This window comes from Heptranchias perlo, chromosome 5, assembly GCF_035084215.1.
Source record: "Heptranchias perlo isolate sHepPer1 chromosome 5, sHepPer1.hap1, whole genome shotgun sequence".
Classification (NCBI taxonomy): domain Eukaryota; kingdom Metazoa; phylum Chordata; class Chondrichthyes; order Hexanchiformes; family Hexanchidae; genus Heptranchias; species Heptranchias perlo.
Window position 1 is genome coordinate 106,992,295 of NC_090329.1, and position 18,628 is coordinate 107,010,922.

Here is an 18,628-nt window from a genome sequence, read left to right on the forward strand (position 1 = left end):
TTTCCAAGTCGGGATGGTGTGTGACTTGGAGGGGAACGTGCAGGTGGTGTTGTTCCCATGTACCTGCTGCCCTTGTCCTTCTAGGTGGTAGAGGTCGCGGGTTTGGGAGGTGCTGTCGAAGAAGCCTTGGCGAGTTGCTGCAGTGCATCCTGTGGATGGTACACACTGCAGTCACTGTGCACCGGTGGTGAAGGGAGTGAATGTTTAGGGTGGTGGATGGGGTGCCAATCAAGCAGGCTGCTTTGTCCTGGATGGTGTGGAGCTTCTTGAGTGTTGTTGGAGCTACACTCATCCAGGCAGGTGGCATAGATTTAAAGTAGTTGAAGGATTAGAAGGGAGTTAAGGAGAGATTTTTTCACCCAGATGGTGGCGGGGTCTGGAACTCATTGTGTGAAAGGGTGGTAGAGGCAGAAACCCTCATTGCACTTAAAAAGTACTTGGCTATGCGTTTGAAGTGCCGTAACCCACAAGGCTACGGACCAAGAGCTGGAAAGTGGGATAAGGCTGAATAGCTCTTTATCGGCTGGCACAGACACAATGGGCCGAATTGCCTCGTTCTGTGCCATAAATTTCTATGATTCTATGATGTATGGTTTGATTTTGCTTCATGAATGCTCGTATGAATTACATCATTAAATAATTACTTTTGATTAACGGAACTACCGTGAGTGAGGGTGATTTTCTTTACTTGACTATTTATCCAGTTCCAAGAATCACAGTAAATAAGGAATACCCTTCAGTTAAGTTGTACAGTATTAAAAGGAGTGTGGCAGCATGGGTAGGAAGTTGGTTGAAGAACAGCAAACAAAAAATAATGATTAATGCATGCTTATCAGATTGAAGGGATGTATCATCCAGGGGTCAGTATTGGGATCATTGCTGTTCTCAAGGTATATATAAATAATCTAGACTTGGGGGTGCAATATCAAAATTTGCAAACGATACAAATATAGAGGGGGTTAAATTGGTTAACCCCCAAAAACAGGCCCGTGGATCAGGGTGCGCGATTAACCCGTTCCCAGTCATTGAGATGCCTGCGCTGCTAAGTGGCTGCTCACCAGCAGGGGGCCCAGTTATCGCGAGTGGCTTGCACCACTTAAAGGCAGCCTGCACCTCTTAAAGGGGAGGTGCACTTGGCTGCAGGAAGTGGTAGAAGTCAACTGTGAAGTGAATCTGTGCTGCAATATAGTGAAGCACGGTGATGATGGGAACTCTGGAATTTTTAATGAGCAACAACGTTGCTGCTCAAAGTTTGTGGGACTCTGATATTTTTAAAATATAAGATACGGGTCTGAACAGAGATCAGAAAATGCACACGTAAAACACAGATGCAGGTCCCGTCCTTATGTTTACAAACTGTTGAGTTCCTTCAAAACATTCAATAAAGGTTGTTCATCACTATACCCCCATCACCCACATACCAACAAACTCTTTCATTCAGCACTCAATTCTTCCAATGCTTCATCTCACCCTCACACATAACCACTGTTGCAAGCCCCACATCCACAACTCACAGGTCACACACACTGGCAGCTATTCAACCATGACAGCCACATCACCCAAACATCTTGCAGGACACTCACCGACACACGATCCACTTTCTTGCAGGAGAAAGTGGCGCATAACAGAAGGCAGCAAGTGACAGTGTCTCCATGGAACATGAACCTGCTGTCCTCTCTCAGGATGACAGCATCCCTGTCCCATCCCTGCCACTCCGCCAGTGGCTTTGCAGTTGCCTGTCAGCCAGCCAGCCCACACCCTGTAGAGTATTGAAATTTTATTATAGGAACACAGGAACAGGAGTTGGCCATTTAGCCTCTCGAGCATGTTCCGCCATTCAATGAAATCATTGTTGTTCTGCGACCTAATTCCATATGCCCGCCTTAACCAAAGGTATTAAGGGATTATGGGGCTAACAACAATCTATCAATCTCAGCATCAACTGCCATTTGTAGAAGAGTGTTCCAAACTTCTACCACCCTTTGCATGTAGAAGCGTTTCCTAACTTCACTCCTGAAAGCCCTGGCTCTAATTTTTAGGCTATGCCCCCACGTCCTAGTATTTAAGTATAGGAGACCTCCAAAATCAGGTACAAATGCACCAGCAGCCAGAAGCAATAATCCAGCAACGAACCTGTAACTCCTGCATGATCCCTTTAAATAGCACTGGTGGAGGGTCCTCCAAGCTGTTTAAGACCTGTTCAGCTGTGTGAGGTTAAGGCAGTGTATTGGCTGGAATGTGGAGTTCCAAAATCGCATCTGTCCCTTTAAATCAGCATTGCACAATGATCTACCACATAATCTCTCTACTTTACATGCTGCCGGCATTAGTCAGGTGCGCGTGCGCAAATGCCTTTACCAACATGGCGTCCTGCGCACGTCACACAGGACGTGTGCGCGCGCATCCTGGATGCCATTTTGGGTCCTTGGGATTCCGCATAGCGCCTACACAACAGGCGCTACGTGGCCCAGTTTAGCCCCCAGAGAGTGTAAACAACTTCAGAAGGAAATAGACATGCTATTAGATTGTACAAATGAACATCAGATGAAATTTAATATGGAGAAATGAGATGTAATACATTTAGGAGGAAGTATGAGTCACTCCATTACATCTGACTTCTGCCCCAAGAAGGAATGGAAATTCCAGGCTATATTATTATGCCTAATCTAACTGAACATCTTTAATGTTTCTCTGAGTTTTGGGTGAGCCACTCTTTTGTCTTACAAAGTCTCAGTGTGGCCTGCTTCCTCCATATGCTTCAACCCAGAGGTTTGCCAGTAATGAGACATCAGGGTAGATTTTCATCTTGCCGCCCGAGGGTGAAACTGACGTTGCGGATCGGCTGCCTGTAATAGAAGCATCCCAATTTTAATTTCCATTACTTTCAACTATAGCTGCACAAATTGTAGGCTAATGATACAGTCATTAGCATGTCTGCGATGGGCTTACAGCTACTGCAGGCCCGGTTCCGCCCCACGCAAGGAAGTCCCAGAAATTCTAGGGCATTGTAAAAGGGGCCATCGTCTCTGTAAATTGTGTACAGGTTGACTGGGTCGTGCAGACAGAATTGTCCCCATCTGCTATCCTCCTGCTGGACTTGCTGTATGAACTGCTTTAGTGAATGGCGGAGCAGGCTCGAGGGGCCGTATGGCCTATGCCTGCACCTATTTCTTATGTTCTTACATAGGACAGTCCTCCTTTCCCCTATTTCAGGGATTAGCAGATCCTGTGCTGTGTCATCGAAGCAGGAGGTGCACAGGTGAAAAGCTTCCACTTCAGCCCTAGCTTCACAGCGAAAACTCCTGCCTTGTTCTCCCGTATGCAAATACAGCAATGTAAATGGCTGCTGAAGTCATTTAAATCCTGCTCAGCTGCATAATAAGTATAACTATTTCTTTGGCCATCCTGCCGTCCAGGATCTTGAACGATTTACATATGGCTTCAAATTCCGCAATATTGGAGGGAAACAGCAAGAGTTGTTATGATCTGGAATACACTGCCTGAAAGGACGGTGGAAGCAGATTCAATAATAACTTTCAAAAGGGAATTGGATAAATACTTGAAAGGGAAAAATTTGCAGGGGTATGGGGAAAGGGCAGGGGAGTGGGATTAATTGGATAGCTCTTTCAAAGAGCTGGCACAGGAACAATGGGCCGAATGACCTTCTATGTTGTATCATTCTATGATTCTATGAGCATATTCCTCCGAAAAATGAGCACCATACCGTTAACCCCCAATTCATGCAGTTACCTCAATTTCCGGACTGATATTCCAATCAACAGGCATAGAGGCAGGATTGGTGGAAACCTGATATTAACTGTGTACAGTTGTCATCACCATAAATGAACCACGTGATCCAATGGAAAGTAGAAGTTATTCAAACTTATATTCTAAAATCTGGAAGTAAATCACTTGACCTATGTAAATGAGCTTGGCTGGAGCACTGGGTGATAAAAGGCATAAAAATAAGTCACAATGTCTAAACATTTTCAATACAACAAAATAGGGAAATTAAGTCAAGGGAATACAGAAAACTGAGTGGTGCGTATTTTTGGCATCAACCATTTTTTGGCACCCGTGACAGAAACCTGCAGACAGGATGAGGCAACTGAAGTCAAAACAAAACAATAGTTCTGAAAGAGCTATGTGATACAAAAGGATGCAGAGAAAGAATAAATGGTCTAAAACATGTTGCCAATATGAAAGGATCACATAATTAAATAAAAACATAGAAACATGGAAAATAGGAGCAGGAGGAGGCCATTTGGCCCTTCGAGCCTGCTCCGCCATTCAAAATGATCATGGATGATCCTCTATCTCAATACCATATTCCCGCTCTCTCCCCATACCCCTTGATGCCTTTTGTGTCTAGAAATCTATCTAGCTCCTTCTTAAATATATTCAGTGACTTGGCCTCCACAGCCTTCTGTGGTAGAGAATTTTACAGGTTCACCACCCTCTGAGTGAAGAAATTTCTCCTCATCTCAGGCCTAAATGTCCTACCCCGTATCCTGAGACTGTGACCCCTCATTCTGGACCCTCCAGCCAGGGGAAACATCCTCCCTGCATCCAGTCTGTCTAGACCTGTCAGAATTTTAAATGTTTCAACGAGATCCCCTCTCATTCTTCTAAACTCGAGAGAATACAAGCTGAGTCGACCCAATCTCTCCTCATATGACAGTCCTGCCATCCCAGGAATCAGTCTGGTGAACCTTCACTGTACTCCCTCTATGGCAAGTATATCCTTTCTTAGGTAAGGAGACCAAAACTGCACACAATACTCCAGGTGTGGTCTCACCAAGGCCCCGTATAACTGTAGTAAGACATCCTTGCTCCTGTACTCAAATCCTCTTGCAATGAAGGCCAACATACCATTTGCCTTCCTAACTGCTTGCTGCACCTGCATGTTTGCTTTCAGTGACTGGTGTACAAGGACACCCAGGTCCCTTTGTACATCAACGTTTCCCAATCTATCACCATTTAAATAATACTCTGCCTTTCTGTTTTTCCTTCTGAAGTGAATAACTTCACATTTATCCACATTATACTGTATATGCCATGTATTTGCCATCGATGTTTCCAATGGCAGAAGGGTTAGTAACCAGAGGACGCAGATTTAAGGTAATTGGCAAAAAAAACAGAGGCGAGATGAGGAGAATTTTTTTTAATGCAGTGAGTTGTTATGATCTGGAATGCATTGCCTGAAAGGGTGGTGGAAGCAGATTCAATATTAACTTTCAAAAGAGATTTGGATAAATACTTGAAGAGGAAAAATTTGCAGCACTATGGGGAAAGGGACCAATTGGATAGTTCTTTCAAAGAGCCGGCACAGGCACGATGGGCCAAATGGCCTTCTTCTGTGCTGTATCATTCTGTGATTTTATGGTTCTATGATGTATAAAGATGACGACAACACCTCCCTCTTCATTAAAGGCAAATGAGGGTTTCAAATTGATTGCAAACCTGCACAATCTTTAGTGTGAGGGAACATTTCAGATTCTGTAAGTAATGTATAGTTAATAGGAAGAGTAATGTAACTTTCATATTTGGTAATATGAAATAAATAAATTATTAGTTCTCTGACTTCTGTAAAAGCTTTTTGTAAAATCATCTTCAAGGCATGGATAATCTGGTATAAATTAATGAAACTGTTTCTTTTGTATCTATGTATTTGAAGTCCACATTAGAAGGCGTCATTATTGTTTTGGAGAAGAAGTGGAAAGATTAGAGTGAGGATGATAAGACATCTCAAGAAGGGAGAGCACACCTTTGAAATTAAAGGACCAAGGCATTCGCTCTCTATTGGTTGTGCTATTGAGCAATGGGGCAATGTCACACCTGTAACAGGTTTTTGAACAGGGTAACCGCACAATGTTGGCCATTCAACATCTCCAATGTGCATTTCCAAAGATTCAAGAGAATTGCATTGGCATGGTATCTCAGGCTACTCAAAATATCATTGAAATTACAACCAGATGCACAATGACACGATTATATTGTGTCCATTATGCAATTTGCCTGGAGACAGTTGGGTGAAGCGAGCAAGCTATTCAGTTAATCTGGTGAGAAAGCAGTAAATTTCTTCCCTGCAAGTCTGTTCAGAGCTGCATCAAATCATTGGAAAGTCGTTCAGCACGGATTGTGAAGCAGGAAACAGTTCCACAAAAGGCAAAGAAATATATGCAAGCCCCTTCACAGCTGTGTTATATCTGCTCCTGTTTGATTTAAACAGTGTAACCTCATATTTAAAATCCAAGTGCATGCTCCATGACTACCCTTGTGGCAGTGTGAGCCTCATGATGCATCTCCTGCGCACAGCTTTTCAGATTGGCACTGACGTGATTAGCTGGGGTTTCAGATCACAGCTCCTATCACTTGCTTTAACGAAAGGAAGAGAAGCAGAGAACACAGGATTTGATGTACATAAGTTAATATGTTGCCTAGCAGCCATTCTCCAGTTAATTGTCTTTGCAGAAGGTTCCTAATCCCAAATCGGTAAAGAAAAATGAGTCATGGGTGCTGCCCGATTAATTTGAAAACACATCTGTGATGGTATTCTTGGCATCCCATTCCACCTGCACAGTGATAAAATGGAAGTCTTTTCTGTGAATATGGATGTGCATATTCTCAGCAGGTGCACAGATGGGTACATGAGAACTGTTCAATGGTAAAGAAAGCTCTATGATTCTCTACTGCTGCTGCGATGATGCTGGGAGTCTAATGGAGTCAGATGGCCTCCTGAGTACAGCAGTATTGACTCGAGAAATTAGTATGAGTACTGCTGACTGACTAAAGCCTCTAGAAGCTCCAGTGGGGAGCTGAAAGGTTGCTGATAGCATAATGAGTGAGTGCAGCAGCCATTATCACTGGCAGTGGCTCGGCATAATTGGTGTGAGCCTGATGCGCAGTTTTCATTCAACTTATCACAAAAGCCACACCACGTTTGTTTATTAAACCTAAACGTAAATCTCTCCAGTCGGACAGTCGATCTCGCAAAACAGAAGAATTCATCATATTTTTGTGTTTCTTTTCATCGAAGCTGAGCACTAAAGAAAGTTTCAGAGATTGGAGTTCCTACTTGTTAATGCCGTAGACAGCAAACTAATATTTTCCCTCTACAGAGGCTGAATGGCCTGCTGGGTGTTTCCAGCATTTTCCTCTTTTTCTTGTTTTTCTTTCAGATTTCCAGCATTTGTAGTTTTCTGCTTTTTATAAACAGATATTTATGTTATAATCTTTATTGCTTTTGTTTACATACAATCATGGAATCATAGAAAGTTACGGCACAGAACGAGGCCTTTCGACCCGTCGTGTCTGTGCCGGCTGAAAAAGAGCTATCCAGCCTAATCCCACTTTCCAGCACTTGGTCCGTAGCCCTGTGGGTTATGGCACTTCAACTGCTGTAAAGACTTTTTAAATGAGTTGAGGGTTTCTGCCTCTACCACCCTTTCAGGCAATGAGTTCCAGACCCCCACCATCCTCTGGGTGAAAACATTTCTCCTCAGCTCTCCGCTAACCCTCTACCAATTACTTTGAATCTATGCCCCCCGGTCACTGACCCCTCTGTAAGGGAAATAGGTCCTTCCTCTCCACCGTATCGAGTCCCAGCATAATTTTATATACTTCAATTAAATCTCCCTTCAGCCTCCTTTGTTCCAAAGAAAACAACCCCAGCCTATCCAATCTTTCCTCACAGCTAAAATTCTCCAGCCCTCCTTACAAGGCCATCCTTGTAAATCTCCTTTGTACCCTCTCTAATGCAATCACATCTTTCCTGTAATGTGGTGACCAGAACTGTATGCAGTACTCAAGCTGTGGCCTAACCAATGTTTTATACAGTTCTAGTATAACCTCCCTGCTCTTTTATATTCTACGCCTCGGCAAATAAAGGAAAGTATCCCATATGCCTTTTTAACCACCTTATCTACCTGTCCTGCTACCTTCAGAGATCTGTGGACATGCACTCCAAGATCCCTTTGTTCCTCTACACATCTCAGTATCCTCCCATTTATTGTATTCCCTTGCCTTGTTTGCCCTCCTCAAATGCATTACCTCACACTTCTCTGGATTGATTTCCATTTGCCACTTTTCTGCCCACCTGACCAGTCCATTGATATCTTCCTGCAGTCTACAGCTTTCCTCCTCACTATCAACCTCACAGCCATTTTTTGTATCATCTGCAAACTTCTTGATCAAGCCCCCCCACATTCAAGCCCAAATCATTAATATATACCACCAAAAGCAAGGGACCTAGTACTGAGCCTTGCGGGACCCCACTGGAAACAGCCTTCTAGTCGCAAAAACACCCATCAACCATTAACTTATGCTTCCTGCAACTGAGCCAATTTTGGATCCAACTAGCCACTTGCCCTTGGTTCCCATGGGATTTTACTTTTTTGACCAATCTGCCATGTGAGACCTTGTCAAAAGCCTTGCTAAAATCCATGTACACTACATTAAACGTGTTACCCTCACCAACCCTCCTTATTACCTACTCAAAAAATTCAATCAAGTTAGTCAATCAACCCACCAGCAAGGGGAAAAAAAAGTTATCTGTTTTTAATATTCTCTCTCTCTCTCTGCCTTTTGGGTCTCTTTCTCTCTGTCTGTGTAATTTGACACAATGTGTATTCAGCATACTGGGGCCTACTGTTTTCCGTGGCTAACCTGTCTGAACACCAACGACACCTTTTGATTGGTGTGATGGTGTCCCAGCCTAATATAAGATATGCGATTTGAGAACCTCTTATTCATTCACTCACCTGACGAAGGGGATAATCTCCGAAAGCTTGTGATTTTAAAATAAAATTGTTGTACTATAACCTGGTGTTGTAAGATTCCTTACATTTGTCCACCCCAGTCCATCACCAGCATCTCCACATCATTTTTTTTCAGATAGACATACACAGAATACTTTAAACAGAAAATCCTCATATACGTTCTTTTCCCTTTTAATAACAGAAATTATCAAGTACTTTGTGGAGCTGTGGAATCCTTTCATCTTGATGATGTCCTTCTGATTGCTATCACTGGTTAAAATACATAAGACACTGGAAATGATAAGATAATAGAGCTGTTTAAATAGCTTCGAAGTCCCTGTTGGTGATATTAGTGGATGAAAACTTGGGGATGGAAATTGTTCAGGGCCTGTTTTCGGGTCCAGACTCGGTGCTGTACAGGCAGCGTGTGCCCCAGCCGAGAGGCCCAAGGCCGGCTCGAGATTGGGTCTCGGGTCTCGATAACATTTTATACGTGAGCTGCCACCACCTGTCGTGTCTCCACAGGCTGCTCGCGCATTAGAGGTGCATGAATGTCGGGCCTGCTTGCCTTGCCGGCAGCGGCCCGAAGGTAAGTCCAGGTACGGGGGTTGGTGCGGGCAGAGGGTGGGAAGGCTGATCGTGACGACTGTGGAGTTGGAGGAGCACTCCTGCTCCTCCTGGCTCCACATCAAAAGAGTTCTCAAAACATGACCTTTTAGTTAGCAGTGGCTACTTAACCTGCAGTGATCACTTGAGAATCCTGAGTGGAGCAGGCCCGATGGCTGACCCTCTCATCGCAATCAAACTTTTATGAGGGGCCGAAAACGGGTGATAAGCCCCTCTGTGACATATTTAAGGGACCTAACATTTGTTTAAGGCGGCCACCAATGATGCCTGAAAAATGACCAGCTCCAATATTTTGTCGGACATTTTTCAGGCTTCCTGGAGGCGCAGGATGTTAGTCCCCAAAATTGGGGTCCAATTTCTAACCCTTAATGCTTTTGTACGAGACTCCTTAGGAAGCTAATTCAATGGTAACATCCAAATTATTTTAAATAGGCTGATGCCTCAATTAAAGCAATGTTCTACAAACACTTTAAGGTTTTGTACACTAATACTACATGCAGTAACTTCAGGGCGAATGTCTTCTAATGATGAAAGGAAGAGCAGTTTTCTATGCATGAATGACTAAGCAGCGTGCTACTAAAAGAAGGAATAATCTAAAGTACACAGAACATACACATACCAAGATGATTTCAGCCAGTAGCAGTATATGTTCATCTAGTGACAAAAAGCTTCTCAGGATCCTTTCACAGCGGTAAATGGCTGCTCTTAATTAATGGCTAACTATTTTGAAACTTGCTTTTAGTGCTGAAAGTGCGAGCTGATAACATCACAGTGAGGGAGACAGGGCTCCTGGGACCTGAGTGATCAGGGCAAGCAACTGTGTATCTCCTTAATCAATCAGATTGAAGGGTTGTGAAATAAACACAGGAAGGACTGAGAAGGAAGTGTAAACTGGAGTGGGTGAATTCAATGTCAAATCGGGTACAGAAAGAGAAATGAAGAGAGGGAAAGAAAGATTGGATTAAGAGAGAGAAAAAAATGACAAAGGAAAAGTAAAAAAAAACTTTAAAATTTGACAATTTGAAATTGTCCAACAACAATTAATACCTGCAGGAATGAGACTCCACAGTTGTAATAGTTAGTATTCAGTGCCAAAGAGGTTGATTGACACTTATCACATCGGTAAAAGGGTACTTACACTTGAAATGACAAGACTTAACTTTCTGTAGTGAGTTTAGTTCGTATCTACCGTGCAAATGCAGCAACTTCACACCACTCAATGCATTTCAATGGTGAGGCAGACAGCAAAATGCTGTTTTTGCAAAGCTAACGGCGGAATGGCACATCTCGGACAACACCTTTTGGATATCCGTGTTTAACCACGCATCGGCCCCTCACCTGAAGTTGCTCTAACATTTGCACATAAATAATGGTGAGCGCCATTAGCCTCACCGTTATTTTGACAGGAAAATCTGTCCCAATATACTGATTATAGGGACAAAAAAAAACTTTGGACCGTGACTGTTTTGTTGTTAAGTCAATCTGACTGACTGTATAGTATCACATTGGGCTGCCATTCTTGATTAACCGTACGAAGGAAAATTATGAAACTAGCTCAGCTGTTGAACAGTTAACATAAAGCATTGTGGCCCTGCTACATGAAGAATCAGCCTGCTCTCAACAAAAGTCGGCTGGAGTGTGAGAATGATTATTGAATAAGGCTACCTGAGTACAGTACAGATCTCCTGAGTTGAGATCTCCATAGGGTTGAGAGCGATTGGTTTTCAAAGGTGAAGCATGTGCCAATTATGTTTTGTAATGTTTGTGCAGTGCCAATGTTCATATTATGAGCAATTTAGTAATACACAGCTGTGAAGTAAAGTATTGCAGCACAAATCCTCCTGTATCACTCCTGGAGAACACATATTGCAAAATTGTAGACTCCAAGCCTGTGATTTTCTGTGCACTGAACTTAAAGGTTCAGTTGGCAGCATTCTTGCCTCAGGATCAGAAGGCTGTGGGTTGAAGATCTACTACAGACTTGACCACATAATCTAGGCTGACACTTCAGTGCAGTACTGAGGAGTGCTGTGTTGCTAAAGATGCTGTATTTCAGATGAGATGTTAAGCCAAGGCCCGTTTGCACGCTCAGGTGGATGTAAATGATCCCATGGCCCTATTTGAAGACGAGCAGGGAATTCTCCAGGTATCCTGGCCAATAGCGCTCCTTCAACCAACATCACTAAAAACAGATTAGCTAGTCATTCATCCTTTTGCTGTTTGTGGCAACTTGCCGCGTTGACATTGACTCCTCATTTGTGGATTAGCTGTGTTGCATCTAAGCCCCAAGACAATGTATGGAGTAAAAGGAATGGGAATCTATACCAGTGCACTAAAAAAGGGGGAGAAAGGGTGAACTCTCATTTACTGCATTTTCTGTGCTAAGAGAAAATAAAAACCCCACTAGTGTCAAAACACAACATTTGGAAAGTATCGCCAATGGTCTCTTCAGCGCTCTGCATACAGGATGTCATTCAGAAGTGGTAACATTTTCTATGATAGCACATGGTTATTCTGTACATTTTTATGGTGTAGTAATATAATTCAGTTTTTAAAAATCACAAGGTTCATAAATGTCCTTTTTAATGTCTTCAGAAATGTCATGAAAGCCCTCCAGCAGTTAATTGAAATCAAGTTTCTTTTAAAATGTTTATATTTTTATTAATTAGAAGATCCTTGTCTTACATTTTTGCTTCACTTATTCCCAGCCCCTGCTTTTTCCAGATGAGCACATTAATATTGAAATTATTATTACTTAATAACCAATCAGGAAGAAGGCTCCTATATGTCATCGTCCATCTGTATCTCTTTAATATTTAATAAGCTTCAGCTTTTGAAAAGAAAAATGTGGAAGTTGCTTTGTGATGAGAAATATATTGCTAGGCTTATGTCTACTGAAGTGAACACTTCATGTAATACTTTTCTATCTTTATTTAACACCACTATTAATGTAACCCTGTTTTTTTTGTATGTGAATCATGTGGGGAATTGAACATCTTCCATTCAGTGTCAGCATCAAGCACTCCCAGGTGAGGTATAGCATAGTGAGATATAGAGTAAAACTGCCAACACAATGTGCATCAGAAGTACATGCCCTACTCCATCAGTGTGACATTTTTTTCATTTCCCACACCGGCCATCCTGTGCTCTTTCTGAGTGAGATTGTCAATCAGTGTAGAAATAGAGCGGTTTGTGCAATAGCCAGCACCCACGATGAACTGATTTTGAGACTGTCCAAACTCATTTCACTTATGGCTTTCACAGGCAATAGGCAGAGGAGACTTATTCCAGCAGTCTGAACAGGATTTGAGTCCAGGTTCTAGAAACGAAAGGTCAGAATCTAGCAAAGTTTTTAAAAGATAAAATTCAGTAACCTAGTCCCAACTATTTTTGATTAACATTATTAACAAATAAGTTATTTTTAAATCAGATTAATCAAAAGTTTGATTTTTCTTTTACCCTTTAGAAAACCTAGTAATACTAAGATGCAGTGAATGCATTAAATGAAGAGAAACATTTCATGCGCAATTGCAGATATTAACAGCTACAGTTGAAGATATTTGGTACTGGGGTGGGGGGTGGGGTGTGGGGTGTGGGGGGTGGAGTAGGAGGTTCAGAATAGCTAGCGATTAAGACAGTCAACAGTTTAATCTGGAATTATCTTTTTGAGTGATGACAGCCACAGCACAGTTAGCACGGTTAGCGCTTTTGAGGCTGAGGCAGGCCTTTCTCACATGTGAAATAAAAAGATAAATGACGACTCAAGAGATCCAGCAGTTCAGCACTTGATGTAGAAGCATAAGGTCATGGATTCAGGGCTGCCTGTAAAGTCATTCTAATTCCCTTGCCTAAAGTACTTTTGATTTTGCACAAAAATTAAGTTTAAAAAATATGGATTTTCCACCTTAATTAGAATGGTTGTAAATCCCTCTTGCATGTAATACTGTAATTGTATTACAGGACAAGCCCAGACTCTGTGTTGAAATTTAATACTCTAGCCCTAATTCGTTAACCCACAGCACCCAGTTATGCAGCGGGGAGCTGCGTTACAGGGACTATGGGTTTCAACCCACCCTCCCTGTGAGCGCAACTCCCCGCTAGGTATACAGAACTGTGGAATTACCCGTCTAGTGATTGATTGGTGAGCCCTATAGCTTGAGGAGGCAAAACCAGCTTACAAACCGATGTCATCAATATGAAGGAAATGTTAGGAATGATGGTGGTTTGTAAAAGTGATACAGATTGTAAAACTATTTAAATATATGATGCTGTGACCATTTTGAAGACACCACACACACTGTATCCTGCTGAATACTATCTAAAGCTTTAATGCCATTTCTGTAATGGGGCGCCCAAAACTGCATACACTCATCATTGCTTCTTTACTCTTGTAACCTGTGCCCATATGTATAAATATCGACCTGCATTATCTACTCGCGCTTTCAGGGAACTATGTATTTGAACCCTAGGTAAACAACATTTAAGATAGCTCCTTTTAATGTAGCAACATGCCCCATGGTGCTTCATAGGAGCATTATCAGACAAAAGTTGACACCAAGCCAAAGGAGGCGATATTAGGAAAGGTGATTGAAAACTTGGTCAAAGAGTTAGGTTTTAAGGAGGATCTTAAAAGAGGAGAGGGGGATAGAGAAATGGAGATGTTTAAAGAGGGAATTCCAGAAGTTAGTGCCTAGGCGGCTGAAGGCAAAGGGAGTGAGGGCTGCACAAGAGGTCAGACTTGGAAGAACGCAGAATTCTCTGAGAGTAGGGCTGGAGAAGTTAGGGGCGAGACCATGAAGCGATTTGAACATGAGAATAAGAATTTTAAATTGGAGGACTGAGAGCCAATGTAAGTCAGCGAGCACAGGGGTGATGGGTGAGCAGGTTTGGTGGAAGTTAGGATACTGGCAGTAGAGCATTGGAATATTTGAGTCTGGAGCTAACTAAAGCATTGATGAGGGTTTTAACAGCAAATTGTCTGAGGCAGGGGCAGAGATGGGCAATGTTACAGGTGTGGAAGTAGGCAGTTTTTTTGATGGCGAGGATATAGGGTCGGAAGCTCAGCTTGGCGTTAAATAAGACACCGAGGTTGCAAATAGTCTGGTTCGACCTGAGAAAGTGGCCGGCGAGGACCAAGGGTAGATTCATGGAGGATCCCAGTGGGCAGAAAAAGAAGCCATTCCTGGAGATGCTCTGGCTATGATCAGATACGTAAGAGTGGAACCAAGCAAAGGCAGTCCCACTCAACTGGACAACAGAGGAGAGGGGTTGGAGGAGGATGGTGTGGTCGACCATGTCAAAGGCTGTAGACAGATTATGAAAGATGAGGAGAGAGAGTGCAACAGTCAAAGTCACACAGAGTTTGATTCGTCACTTTGATTAGAGCCATTTCAGTGCTGTTGGAGGGCACAAACCTGTTTGAGAGATTTAAGCATGGAGCTATGGGAAAGACGGGCTCGGATTTGGGAGGCAATAACACATTCAAGGACTTTGGAGAGGAAAGGGAGGTTGGGGATGGGCCGATAGTTTGCATGGACAGAGGGATCAAGGGTGGATTTTTTGAGGAGTTGGCAGGGATGACGGTGGTCATAAAAGGGGGGGGGATGACAGTACCTGAAATGAGGGAACCATTTACAATGTCAACCTAAATGGGGTCAAGAAAGGAAGTAAGGTGTTCAGCAGATTAATGGGAATGGGGTAGAGAGAGCAGAGGGTGGGTCTGATGGACAAGACGAGCTCGGAGAGGGCATGAGGAGGGAAACTAGAGAAAGACGCAGTTTCAGCACTAGGACAACAGGATACCTAGGGGGAGGTTTAGCTTAGTGTGCAAAGGGAAGGAGAGATGTGGCAGTTGTAGCGGAATGGATGGTCTCAGTCTTAGTGATAAAGAAGTTCATGAGCTTCTTGCACTTGTTGGAAGTGAGGGAAGACAGGGGAAAGGGGTTTAAGGAGAGGGTTAGTAGTGGAGAAAAGAAGCCGGGGGTTATCTTTGCATTCCAGGATGATTGAGGTATCCCCGTTCATCCACACACTTCAGTGTCTTTTCATTGAATGTATATTCCTATTCCTTGTTTTTCCTCCAAAAATGTATTACCTCACATTTAAAAGCATTTGCCACCTCTTTTCCCATTACCACTAATCTGTCTTCCTGAAATCTTGTACTGTCCTCATTTTATCCTTTACTTCTTTGTTGTCGGAAAATTTTAAGGTTGCTTTCCCTATAGCCAAGTCCAAATTGCCTATATCTTTCACATTGTTAGCCCTAATTTTATCATATGCCTTCCTCTTAAGTTTGAGTTTTGTTTCATCTATTTATCCATGGGACTCTTATTTCATCTTTAGGAATATATTTATTTTGTTCTCTATCTCACAATTGAATCTTTTCCGCTGCTGATCTGTCAATCCGTTGCTAATTTTTTTGCTCAGTTAATTTGGGCCAGATTTCTTATTATCTCACTGAGCTTTGCTTTTAATCCAGTCCAGCACCTTGGCCCCGATATTTACTCCGAGCCGGGAAGAGAGCGGGGGGAGGAGGATTTTCAGATGGGAAACCCGGAAGTGAGGGTTTCCCGCATGTCCAGCCGAATTTAACAGCAGGACGTCGTTTACATTTTATCAACAGGTTTTCCACCTGACAGCCAGCCAGATTGACAAGCTGTCTTCTGTCAGAGCGGAGAGCGGATATCAGATAAGTTGGACATCGCAGGAGAGGGGGGTTGGACATCGCATGTGGAGGTCTGACGTCGCGGGGTGGGCGGGGGGTTGCTGACATCACGGGGGTTCGGACATTGCTGGGGTGTGTCGGACATCGTGGGGGTGGGGGGGTGGGTGCTGGGGCACATCAGGCATCATGGGGGAAGTGAATCGGACATTGTGGGGATGGGGGATATGGACATCGTGGGGGGAGTTGGGGCGCATCAGATATTGTGGGTGTTAAAATTGGATAACCATGTGGTAAAGGATCAAATACTAGAACCTGGTCTTCAGTTGTTTCCAAGCCTTTATTCACAGAGATTCCCCTTACACACACACCACACCCTAGATAAACTCTCCTATAAAAAGGATACAAGAGAGTTTCCAATTGATACCCACCGCCTGAATACAATTAACACTCATTGATATAAATCATACAATTATCAGTGGGGGGGGGGGTGGCCGATCGTGGGGGTCCGATTGCATGGAGGTAAGCTTGATGGGTTGGGGGGAGTCCCGGCTTCCATGGTTTAAAAATAAAAAATTGAGTAAAAATGGAGGCCTGCAGCCTCCTTAAGATTTAACTGACCAACTCACCTCCTGAGAGCGGTTTGGTCGCCCGACCTGCCGCCGTTAAAACCAGAAGTGGGCGAGTTGGAGGCGGCTTGGGATCAGGTTTGAGAATTCAAAAGATTTTACCTTCTCTCCCATTCACCTCCAACCCATCCGTCATTGCAGGGTTAAAATTCTCCCCCTTGTCATTGACTCTTCATTATCATTTTCTATTCTTACATTGAACCTAATTATGGTGTTTTCATTATTTCCCATTTGTTCGCCTACTCTCATTATTTAATTGTCCCACTTCATTTCCCAGAACTAAATCGTGCCTTGTTGAACTAGAAACATACTGATCTATGAAGCAACGTTGAATGCATTCTAAAAAGTGTGACCCCCTTTGACCACATGCATTACCTTTATTCTAGTCTATCTTGAGATAGTTAATATCACCCAATATTATTGCCTTGTTGTTCTTATATAACTGTCTGAGCTGTCTGCAGATCTCCCCTTCGACCTCATCTCCATTCCTTGATGGCCTGCAATGAACACTGAGAATTGTATCATTTCCTCTCATATTCCTTAACTCTATCCATATGGATTCTGTCTTAACACAAGCCTTTAGGACATCCTTATGTTCTACCCATTACTAAAAATGCCACACTACTTCCGTGTTTTCCTTCCCTATCTTTCCTGACAAAGTTATAGTGACAGATGGTAGATGAAATTCAATGTAAAGAAATGCAAAGTGCTCCACATGGGGACAAAAGAATCAAGGATGGGAAAGAAAATAACATGTATCGAAAAAGAAAGAGATCTGGGAGTACTGATTGACAATAAATTGAATCTTTAGTGTCAGTTGTGGCTCAGTGGTAGCACTCTCACCTCTGAGTTAGAAGGTCATGGGTTCAAGTTCCACTGCAAAGATTTGAGTATGTAATCCAGGCTGACACTCTAGTGCAGTACTGAGGGAGTGCTGCACTGTTGGAAGTGCCGTCTTTTGGATGAGATGTTAAACCTCTCAGGTGGACGTAAAAGATCCCATGGCACTATTTGAAGAAGAGCAGGTGTCATGACCAACATTTATTCCTCAACTAAAATCTCAAACAGATAATCTGGTCATTTACTTCATTGCTGTTTGTGGGACATTGCTGTGTGTAATTTGGCTGCTGCATTTCCTACATTACAACAGTGACTACACTTCAAAAGTACTTCATTGGTTGTAAAGTGCTTTGGGGCATCCTGAGGTTGTGAAAGGCACTATATAAATGCAAAGATTTTTCTTTCTTTCCTTTTTTTCTTTCTTTCCAATGCTCAGTGGCAGTAAGTAAAGCAAATCAGATCTTGGAATGTGTTAAAAGGTCAATATTGAGCGGAAATAATGGGGTAATCCTGACACTGTTTAAATCATTGGTGCGACGGCAGTGTACAGTTTTGGTCGCCGCTGTAAAAAACAATATTGTAGCTATTGAAACAATACAGAAGAGAGCAACCAGAACGATTGAGGGGTTGGAGGGATTGGATTTTGAGGAGCGATTACATTCTCACCGGAAAAGAGAAGTTTGAGATGTGATGTCATTGCTTTTTTAGGATTCTAAAGGGACTAGATAATGTAGAGCATGATGAGCTGTTTCATTTTCTCCAGAACAGTAGAACTAAAGGACACAGCCTGCACTTGAAGGGGGGTACATTCAAAGCCAATCAGTGAAACATTATTTCAGTGAACAAGTGGTCAATCAATGGCACAGGCTCCCTCGGGAGATGCTCGAAGCAGAAAGTGTCGATTCATTCAAATGCAATTTAGATAGATTCCTTTCAGAAAATAATATTTTGGGATACAGTATATGAGTGATTTAAAACATGACCGATGGTAAGTGTGGTGTAGTTGGGAGGAACAGGTTCCCAAAACTTTCCGCCACTGGGGTTTTCGTCATGTCATGTTTGGGTCGGTCATGGACTAATTGATAGAGATTGATTGCCATGATTAGTCAACA